The following is an 11,177-nucleotide window of genomic DNA, read 5'->3' as shown; positions in this document are numbered from 1 at the left end:
TTGTGCTTTTTAATTTTTATTTTACTTAATTTTTTTTTTTAGAGATGGGGTCTCTCTCTGTTGCCAGGCTGGAGTGCAGTGACATGATCATGACTCCACTGCAGCCTTGAACTCCTGGGCTCAAGAATCCTCCTGCCTCAGCCTCCGAAGTAGCTGGGACTATAGGCACATGCCACCATACCTGGAGAATTCTTTTTTTTTCTTTGCTGAGTAATATTCCATTATATGGATGTACCACAGTTTGTTTATTCTCTCTCTTTTTTTTTGAGAAGTAGTTTTGCTCTTGTTGCCCAGGCTGGAGAGCAGTGGCGTGATCTCGGCTCACTGCAACCTCCGCCTCCCAGGTTCAAGTGATTCTCCTGCCTCAGCCTCCCAAGTAGTTGGGATTACAGGAGCCTGCCACCATGCCCGGCTAATTTGCTATTTTTAGTAGAGATGGGGTTTCCTCATGTTGGCCACGCTGGTCTGAAACTCCTGAACTCAGGTGATCCTCCCACCTCCGCCTCCCAAAGTGCTTGGATGACGGGCGTGAGCCACCACCGCACCCAGCCTGTTTATTCTCTTGATCGACATTTGACTTGTTTCCAGTTGCAGCTATTATGAATAATGCTGCTATAAACATTCATGTACAAATCTTTGTGTGGACATATTATTTTCATTTCTCTTGGGTACATACCCAGATGTTGAATTGCTGGGTCATGAGGTAATTATGCATGTTAAGTGGCTGTTAGTAGTTGTACCATTTTATATTCCCACCAGCATTTTATGACACCTCCAGTTGCTCCACAACCTCACAACACTTGGTGTTGTTGGTTTTTAATATTTTGGCGCCGGGCACGGTGGCTCATGCCTATAATCCCAGCACTTTGGGAGGCTGAGGTGGGCAGATCACTTGAGGTCAGGAGTTTGAGACCAGCCTGGCCAACATGGCGAAACCCCGTCGCTACCAAAAATACAAAAATTAGTTGGGCAGTGGTGGGTCCCTGTAATCCCCACTACACGGGAGGCTGAGGCAGGAGAATTGCTTGAACCTGGGAGGCAGAGGCTGCAGTGAGCCGAGATCACGCCACTGCACTCCAGCCTGGGCGACAAGAGCCAGACTCTGTTTCAAAAAAAAAAAAAAAAATTGGCCAGGCGTGGTGGCTCACACCGGTAATCCCAGCACTTTGGGAGGCTGAGGTGGGTGGATCATGTGGTCAGGAGTTTGAGGCCAGCCAGGCCGAGATGGTGAAAGCACGTCTCTACTAAAAATACAAAAATTAGCTGGGCACCGTGGTGGGTACCTGTAATCCTAGCTACTTGGGAGGCTGAGGCAGGAGAATCACTTGAACCCGGGAGGCAGAGGTTGCAGTGAGCCAAGATCTTGCCACTGCACTCTAGCCTGGGCGACAGAGCAAGACTCCATCTCAAAAAAATTTTTTTAATTAAAAAAATATTTTGGATTTTGTTGTTGTTGTATTGTTGCTGTTTATTTTATTTTATTTTATTTTATTGAGATCGAGTCTCACTCTGTCACCCAGGCTGGAGTGCAGTGGTGCAATCTCGGCTCACTGCAACCTCCGCATCCAGTGTTCAAGCAATTTTCCTGCCTCAGCCTCCTGAGTAGCTGGGAGTACAGACGCGCACCTCCATGCCTGGCTAATTTTTGTATTTTTAGTAGAGACGAGGGTTTCACCAAGTTGGTCAGGCTGGTTTCGAGCTTCTGACCTTGTGATCCTCCCACTTCGGCCTCCCAAAGTTCTGGGATTACAGGCATGAGCCACCACACCTGGCCTGCTGTTGCTTTTAATACTAAATCTCATCATTTTTTAAAAGCTTGAAAACAGGCTGGGCACAGTGGCTCATGCCTATAATTCCAACACTTCGGGAGGTCAAGGCAGGGGGATTGCTTGAACCCAGGAGTTCTAGACTAGCCTGGGCAATATAGCAAGACGCCGTTTCAGTTATTTTTTTAAGTTTGAAAACAGTTTCTGCAAGAGGTCATATGGATGAATATATAGTTAACTCGTATATACGCGTGTGATATAGTGTGTGCATGTGATGCACATTAATATGCCAAGTCATGCATTCATTCAGCAGGCACTTCCCAAGTATTTACAGTGTGTCAGGCCTTATGATCTAAAAGGTTGTCAGGACTGGAAGCAGGATGAGAGATGGCTATTAGATTTCACATTAATCAGATGAGGTTCCCTGGCTTCAACATCTTTCGAAATATCTTCTAGACTACTAAAGGATAGGTAAGAAGCATAGCACCCAGCTCTGAAGCAGTGCTTTGAAAACCATTATTTTCTGAGCACTGACCTCAAAGATCTCTAAATGGACCACAACAAGGGTTTAGCATTTTTTTTTTTTTTTTTGAGACAGAGTTTCGCCCTTGTTGCCCAGGCTGGAATGCAATGGCGTAATCTTGGCTCACTGCAACCTCCATCTCCTGAGTAGCTTGGATTATAGGTGCACACCACCATGCCTGGCTAATTTTCATATTTTTAGTAGAGACAGAGTTTCACCATGTTGGTCAGGCTGGTCTCGAACTCCTGACCTCAGGTGATCCACCACCTCGGCCTCCCAAAGTGCTAAGATTACATGCGTGAGCCACCGCACCCGGCTGGGTTTGGCTTTTAGAGAATCACAGAATATTAGAGATGGTTAAGTTCCCTCTTCACAATTTACAGCTGAGAAAAGAAAAGGGTAGCTCAGAGGGGATAGGGGACTTGTCCAATGGCGTTGGCTGAGTTGAGTTTCATATCTGAAAACAAGAGGGGCTTTAAGAGCTTGGCCAAGGAGGCCACTGGAGAAACAGCATGGAGAGTGGTAGTGGGGAGAGCAAAAACCAGCGGGCTGAGGGTGGGGCTCCTGGCAGATGTGGTGCTGGCACAAAGCATTGACCCCCATTTCCCATGCTCCCTAAAGAGGCTTATAAACTATGCTGACAACTCAAACATTTCATCTTTTTTTTTCCTTTTTTTGAGATGGGGTTTCGCTCTGTCACCCAGGCTGGAGTGCAGTGGTGTGATCTCATCTCACTGCAGCCTTGACCTCCTTGGCTCAAGCCATCCTCCCACCTCAGCCTCCTGAGTAGCTGAGACCACAGGCATGTGCCACCACGCCTGGCTCATTTTTGTATTTTTTTTTTTTTTTTTTGTGGAGATGGAGTCTTACTATGTTGCCCAGGCTGGTCTGGAACTCCTGTGTTTTTGTTTGTTTGTTTGTTTTGTTTTGTTTTGTTTTGTTTTGTTTTGAGACAGTCTCACTCTTGTTGCCCAGGCTGGAGTGCAATGGCGCAGTCTCGGCTCACTGCAACCTCTGCCTCCCAGCTTCGAGCAATTCTCCTGCCTCAGCCTCCTGAATAGCTGGGAATACAGGTGCCCACCACCAAGCCCAGCTAAAAATTTTTATATTTTTAGTAGAGACGGGGTTTCACCATGTTGGCCAGGCTGGTCTCAAACTCCTGACCTCAGGTGATCCACCCACCTTGGCCTCCCAAAGTGCTGGGATTACAGGTGTGAGCCACCGTGCCCGGCCACTCCTGGTCTTAAGTGGTCCTCCTGCCTCAGCCTCCCAAAGCCCTGGGGTTCCAGGTCTGAGCCTGTGATGGAGTGGTGTGTGATGAGCTTCTTCTCCTAAAGCAGGGGCCGGGCAGTAGGAATGCAAGGGGACCTGCCATTTGTTTACAGGTACCTAGACCTGCTGGTCACCTTTAGGAAAGAGCCCAACGCAGCTGGGGATCTGGAAACTGATTCCCTTAAAATAATTTCTACCCTCTGTCACTTGGGAGACCCTTTCATACCCCTAAGGATGTGTGAACCCCTGTTTGAGGACCCCCAGTTTGAGGATGCTCTCATTTCCGACCTAGACAAGTGAGGCCACTGGGCCTGCAGTCCTGAGGGCGGTGGGGGATGAAAGAGAGCGGCTTGGCTAGAAGCTCCCTCAGTGAGAGAAGGGATGACAGTAGCAGGAAGGGGATACTTTTTGAGAATTGGGGTGATTCAGGTAGGTTTAGACACATGCAGAAGGGAGCCAAACATGAGGGAGAAGAAAGAAGGGCGTGGAGAGCTGTTCTGAATAGGCCAAGAGTCTTCTTTCCTCAGCATATTTTAATGGAAGCCAACAATTGTGCTAGGCCCTGTGCCAGGAAGTGGTGTGCTAGAGACACTTGTCCCTGTCTGGTGAGAATTAGAGAAGACAGGGGCCTGATCCTGGCAAGGGGAGGAGTATCAGGGAAGCCAATTCTAGAGGGAGCAAATCCTCAACACCAGACACTCTAATGTCCAAATGGGTGTGGTGCATTTTGGAAACATCCTTAGATCAGCATGACTGGGGCTCTGAGCAATGAAAACAGATGGAGTTTAACTGGGGATGGGGCAAAGGACTGCTAGGTTTTCTTTCTTAGTAAGTCTTTTTTTTTTTTTTGAGACAGCAGGCTCACTCTGTCACACAGGCTGGAGTGCAGTGGCACAATCTCAGCTCACTGCAACCTCTGCTTAGCGATTGTTCAGGGTCAGCCTCCCGAGTAGCTGGGACTACAGGCATGCACCACCGTGTCTGGCCAGAATGCCAGAATTCCAAAGGATTTATGCAGATACTTCACCCTCAAGGAAGCAAAAACTCCCACCCCTTAAGTGCAGGGTGTGTAGTGACTTCCTTCCAAACAGTACAGCATGGAGAGGAGGGAAAAGAGTAATTCTGTAGTGGAGAATCCTGACAAGCACTATCTTGGTCAGGTGATCAGTATCAATGGTGATAAGTCATGTTGATAGTGTGTATCCTCGATATAATAGAGAGGTGTTGATAATGGTTCTTTATCTCCCCAAACCCATAAATAGCCCCAGTCTAAACATGAAAAAAAATTAAATGAATTCCAACAGAGAGCATTCAACAAAATACTTGCCTAGTACTCAAAATTACCAAGGTAATCAAAAACAAGGAATATCTGAAAAACTTAAAAACTGCCAGTCGAGAGCAGTTCAAGGAGACATGACGACTGTTTTTCCCTATACATAAACTGTGATAAAATTTAATTTATAAATTAGGCCCACTGTGAGATTAACAACAACAATAATATAGGACAGTTATAACAACAGACTGTAATAAAAGTTATGTAGGCCGGACGAGGTGGCTCACACCTGTAATCCCAGCACTTTGGGAGGCCAACGCAGGCAGATCACCTGAGGTCGGGAGTTCCAGACCAGCCTGACCAACATGGAGAAACCCTGTCTCTACTTTTAAAAATACAAAATTAGCTGGGCATGGTGGCACATGCCTGTAATCCCAGTTACTCGGGAGGCTGAGGCAGAAGAATCAGTTGAACCCAGGAGGCGGAGGTTGTGGTAAGCTGAGATCGCGCCATTGCACTCCAGCCTGGGCAACAAGAGTGAAACTCCGTCTCAAAAAAAAAAAAAAAAGTTATGTGAGGCTGGGTGTGGTGGCTCACACCTATAATCCCAACACTTTGGGAGGCCGAGGTGGGCAGATCACCTGAGGTCATGAGTTGGAGACCAGCCTGGCCAACAAGGTGAGACCCCATCTCTACTAAAACTACTAAAATTAGCCAAGCGTGGTGGTGGGTGCCTGTAGTCCCAGCTACTCGGGAGGCGGAGGCAGGAGAATTGCTTGAACCCAGGAAGTGGAGGTTGCAGTGAGCCGAGATCACACCATAGCACTCTAGCCTGGGCAACAGATCAAGACTCCATCTCAGAAATAAATAAATAAATAAAAGTTATGTGAATGTGGTCTCACTCTCTCAAAATATATTATTGTATCATCCACACCTATTTCAGACTGCTATTGATTGCAGGCAACTGAAAGCCCGGAAAGTAAAACTACAGATAAGGGGGAACTGCTGTACTTCAAATGGACACAGGCATCAATGAAAGAGCCTCTGGCAGGGCGCAGTGGCTGATGCCCATAATCCCAGCACGTTGGGAGGCCGAGGCGGGCGGATCACAAGGTCAGGAGATCGAGACCATCCTGGCCAACATGGTGAAACCTGTCTCTACAAAAAATACAAAAATTAGCTGGGCGTGGTGGTGCACCCCTGTAGTCCTAGCTACTCAGGAGGCTCAGGCAGGAGAACTGCTTGAACCAGGGAGGCAGAGGTTGCAGTGAGCCAAGATTGCACCACTGCACTCCAGCCTGATGACAGAGCCAGACTCCATCTCAAAAAAAAAGAATAATAAATAAAATAAAATAAAAAAGACTCCAGTGGCCAAAACAGGAACAATCTGAGTAATAATATAAAGTAGTATTGGTGGGTTCTGAAGTTAAAAATAAATAAATAAAAATAGGCCTGGCGCGGTGGCTCATGCCTGTAAACCCGGCAGCACTTTGGGAGGCCGAGGTGAGTGGATCACTTGAGTCAGGAGTTCGAGACCAGCCTGGCCAACATGGTGAAACTCTGTCTCTACTAAAAATACAAAAATTAGTCAGGCGTGCTGGCATGCGCCTGTAATCCCAGCTACTCAGGAGGCTGAGACAGGAGAATTGCTTGAACCCAGGAGGTGGGGGTTGCTGTGAGCCGAGATTGCACCACTGCACTCCAGCCTGGCCAACAGAGTGAGACTCAGTCTCAAAAAAAGAATAAATAAATAAATAAATAAATAAAAAGGGAAAAATGTCCACAATTCTATACTGACATAAATAAATAGGAAAAGGGTGAAAAAAAACCACACTACATTTGAGAATTCTGAAGAACACTCCTTCAGCCAGGTAATCAAGAGCAAGATCAATAGTGATAAGTCAAGCTGATATGCACCTTCATATAGTATGATGAGAATGTAGTGTGGAATGCTGGATGAGATCCTAGTCCAGAAAAAGGGCATTCAAACTAAGGGCCCGGCACGCTGGCTCACACCTGTAATCCCAGCACTTTGGGAGCCCAAAGCCGGCAGGTAGCTTAAGCTCAGAAGTTCAAGACCAGCCTGGGCAACATGGGAAAACCATCTCTCCACAAAAAAAATACAAAAATTAGCTGGGTGTGGTGGTGTGCACCTGTAGTGGACGCTACTTGAGGGGCTGAGGCAAGAGGATCGCTTGAGCCCAGGAGGTCAAGGCTGTCAGGCCAGGCCTGGTGGGTCACACCTGTAATTCCAGCACTTTGGGAGGCCAAGGCGGGTGGATCGCCTGAGGTCAGGAGCTCAAGACCAGCCTGGCCAACATGGTGAAACCCCATCTCTACTAAAAATACAAAAATTAGTTGGGCATGGCGGCGCATGCCTGTAATCCCAGCTATTCGGGAGGCTGAGGCAGGAGAATCGCTTGAACCTAGGAGGTGGAAGTTGCAGTGAGCTGCATCAAGCTACTGCACTCCAGGCTGGGTGACAGAGCGAGACTCTGTCTCAAAACAAAACAAAACAAAAAAAGGCTGCAGTGAGCCATGATTGAGCCAGTGCACTACAGCCTGGGCTACAGAGTGAGACCCTGTCTAAAAAGAAAGAAAGAAAAAGAAAACACTAAGGAAATTTGAATAGAGTATGAACTTTAGTTAATAATAATATGTCAATATTGGTTCATTAATTTTAATGATGGCACCATACTAATGTAAGATATTCATAATAAAGGAGACTGCACATGAGGTATATAGGAACTCTCTGAACTGTCTTCTCAATTTTTCCGTAAATTTTATTTTATTTATTTATTTTTTTCAGAGTCTCTCACTCTGTCGCCCAGGCTGGAGTGCAGTGGCACGATCTCGGCTCACTGCAAGCTCTGCCTCCCAGGTTCACGCCATTCTCCCGCCTCAGCCTTCCAAGTAGCTGAAACTACAGGCGCCACCACGCCCGGGTAATTTTGTTTGTAGTTTTAGTAGAGACAGGGTTTCACTATGTTAGCCAGCATGGTCTTGATCTCCTGACCTTGTGATCCGCCCTCCTCGGCCTCCCAAAGTGCTGGGATTACAGGCATGAGCCACTGCGCCCGGCCTGTAAATTTTAAGTTATTTCAAACAGAAAATCTTTTTTTTTTTTTTAATAGAGACAAGTTCTCACTATGTTGCCCAGGCTGGTCTTGAACTCCTGGACTCAAGTGATCCCCCTGCCTCAGCCTCCCAAGCTGCTGGGATTACAGGTGTGAGCCACTGCACCCAACCAGAAAATTTATTTTTAATTAAGTCAATTAAATCATTCCGTTTAATCTTGGTCTTAACTAAATCAACAATTACTACTGGTAGTTAACTTGTATAGAGCATTTTGTATTGAGGCACAGCTTTGGGTGATTTGCATAATATGCTATTATACTCACAATACTCACCTTACAAATATAGAAACTGAGACATGAGAGAGCTCATTCGTGCAACTTTTAACAACTGTTTATGAGTGAGTTAGTGAGTGTCCTGGAAGAGTTTGCCCATGGTCTGGGCTCCTCCACAAGTGCCCTGCAGGTGTCTCATGTACCACTGTCCAGGCTGAGCTCCATCAAGTGACCTCCACCCCTCTTCACCGGGATCCTCCTCCCTGACCATTATGTCACTGCCACCATCTGCCAGGTCTCCCTAGGAGTCATCCTGCACTCTTCTGTCACTTCTCAAATCTAACTTGACACAAGTCCTGGGGGCCCTTCTTTGGAAAGTTCTCCCCAGCCTACGTTCTTTCTCCTGTTTGGGTCCTCACTGCTTCTCCTTTGCCTCTGCTCGGGTCTCATCTGCTCTGAGGGGAACCCCACCTAAGCCACCACCCATTTTTCCAGAACCCACATCATATACTCTCTCAACTCCGACAAAAACCTTCCCATGGCCCATTGAATAACTCTGCAACCTGGCCACAGCCCGCCTCATTCCCTCCACTCCCTAGCACTCCAGCGGTGTACCCCAAACTCACACTGCTTGCAAGCCATTGCTGTTTTCCTTTCCTTTCCTTTCTTCCTTTCTGTTCCTTTCCTTTCTTTCTTCTTTCCTTCCTTCTTTCCTTTCTGTTTCTCTCTTTTTTCCTTTTTTTGAGGCAGAGTCTCACTCTGTCACCCAGGCTGTAGTGTAGTGGCACAACCTTGGTTCACTGCAACCTCTGCTTCCCAGGATGAAGCGATTCTCCTGCCTTAGCCTCCCGAGTAGCTGGGACCACAGGCATGCACCACCACACCTGGCTAGTTTTTGTATTTTTAATAGAGATGGGGTTTTGCCATGTTGGCTAGGCTGGTCTCAAACTACTGGACTCAAGTGATCCTCCCAAAGTGCTGGAATTACAGGTGTGAGCCACCGTGCTCAGCCCTGCTCTTGGTTTTTTTGAGGACTGCATAATACCTTCTCTTTTTGCCCTTAGAGGTCCTACATGCTGTCTTCAAGTCTTAGGTCAAATTCAACTGCTTTCTTACACAGATCCTCTCTCTCACTGGCCTAGCAGTCACCTGTTACCTGTCTCATGGTAACTGCTACAATGACTCTGAGGACTAGAGGCTGGTGCATATGTCTCTAGCTGTGAGTTCCCTAAGGCACCTCTGTAGCTTCATGCTCAGAAATCACTGGGTTATTTCCTGCAGTTTCTATCAAAGCAAAATGTCTACACTGCATCATTAGGGGCCCCCAAGTGGCCAGAATAGGAAACGCCAGCTGGGCGCAGTGGCTCGCACCTGTAATCCCAGCTACTGGGAAGGCTGAGACAGGAGACTGGTTTGAGCCCAGGTGTTTAGATGAGCTATGATCACATCACTGCACTCCAGCCTGGGTGACAGAGCAAGATCCCATCTCTAAAAAAAGTTCTGAGGGATCCAGAGAGGCTTCAAGGAGGAGGAGGACTTGAGAGAGACTGTCAGATGAAAGTCACATTTAGAGTTTATTAAGCACATGCTCCATGTTGGGCATTATACTATAGCAGTGAGCTTTCACGTGGATCACCACATTTACTTCTCAGCACAGACCTACTAGGTAGGTATTTGTCTCTGTAGATGAGGAAACTGAAGCTAAGAGCATCAACTGTGCAGTGTCACAGCTAGCAAGTGGCTGGGCAGGGATAAGAGATACAGCTTGCCCTTGGAGATCATACATGCACTTCAAGTCTTGGGTCAAATTCAACTGCTTTCATACAGGAATCCTCTCTTTTGATGCCCTAGCAGTCATCCCTTACCTGTCTCATTGCAACCGCCACACTGATTCTGTGGCTCTCAAAGAATCCAAAGTCCAGTCTAAGAACTGAAGAATGAGTAGGTGGAAATGCACTGTGGTAATCAACGCATAAGGGAGACTGTACTGAGTCTGCCACAAATGGTCCACCCAGGGCCTATCCCATACATCCCGGAGAGCAACGGAGCCCAACAATGGGGTGCTGGGGTCCCTGAGGCCGTAGCTGGAAGTACTCTGTGTCCCTAAGGCAGCACTCCTATGCTGACCTCCAACTGCTGATGGGCTCCATGCAGCAGGGACAACCCTCTCCACAGTCCAGACCTGAGGGCAGATGGCAGGTGACCTGGGGGTGAAGTGTTATGTATGGAGCAGGGCAGCTCCCTGTCTGGGATCACTTTTCTTAGAGGAAGCCTCCTGCCTATTGTCCTGCTCCTGGACTTCCCTCCTGGGACCTGGCAACCTCAGGTGTGAAGGCTGCATTGAGGCTGCAGGCTTGGTCAAGAGAAGCAGGACCCTGGTGCGAAGGGAAATGAGCCTGGACGGCATAATTTTTACCTGCCCCAGGGCTAGTGCCCCTCCAAGCCAGAGAGCCCAGAGAGCCCAGATAGCCCTCAGTGGGGCTGGTGAGAGTCACAGTTCTCCGCACGTGGCCAGAAAGTTGAGCAAGAGTAACCCAACCACATAAGGTATGGTGCAAACCTGGAACTTCTGAGAGCAAACAGATGCTCTTAGTTGTTAGGCGGGGGCCGCCCAGCAAAGCCAGGACGGTGGCGACCCTAGTCCAGAGCCTTCCACTTTAGCAAGGTAGAATCCAAGGGCCCCAGAAGGGAACAGACTCCATCTGGGTCGCCTAAGCAGGTGAGAGAGGAAAACCCAACCACAGTCGCGCCCCAGCCCTCGCAGGTCCCTGGCTGAGGACTCCCCTCTCCACCTCAGGCTGGGTGGCCCCCGCCTTCACGCTTGCTCCCACTTGTCCCTCGTTCTTGCTAGGCTTGGCAGGTATTTGTTCCCCGCTCCTTCACGCTCTCACGGTGCCGTGGCTACGTCGCCGGGTATGCCCCACCAGCCAGAGACATTTTCCGTCTTGTTCTCTGCCACGTCCCCAGAGCCTAGAACAGTGCTTGGCACAGAG

This window comes from Hylobates moloch, unplaced genomic scaffold (genome assembly GCF_009828535.3).
Source record: "Hylobates moloch isolate HMO894 unplaced genomic scaffold, HMol_V3 SCAFFOLD_14, whole genome shotgun sequence".
NCBI classification, from domain to species: Eukaryota; Metazoa; Chordata; class Mammalia; order Primates; family Hylobatidae; genus Hylobates; species Hylobates moloch.
Note: the sequence above shows the minus strand (reverse complement) of the source record.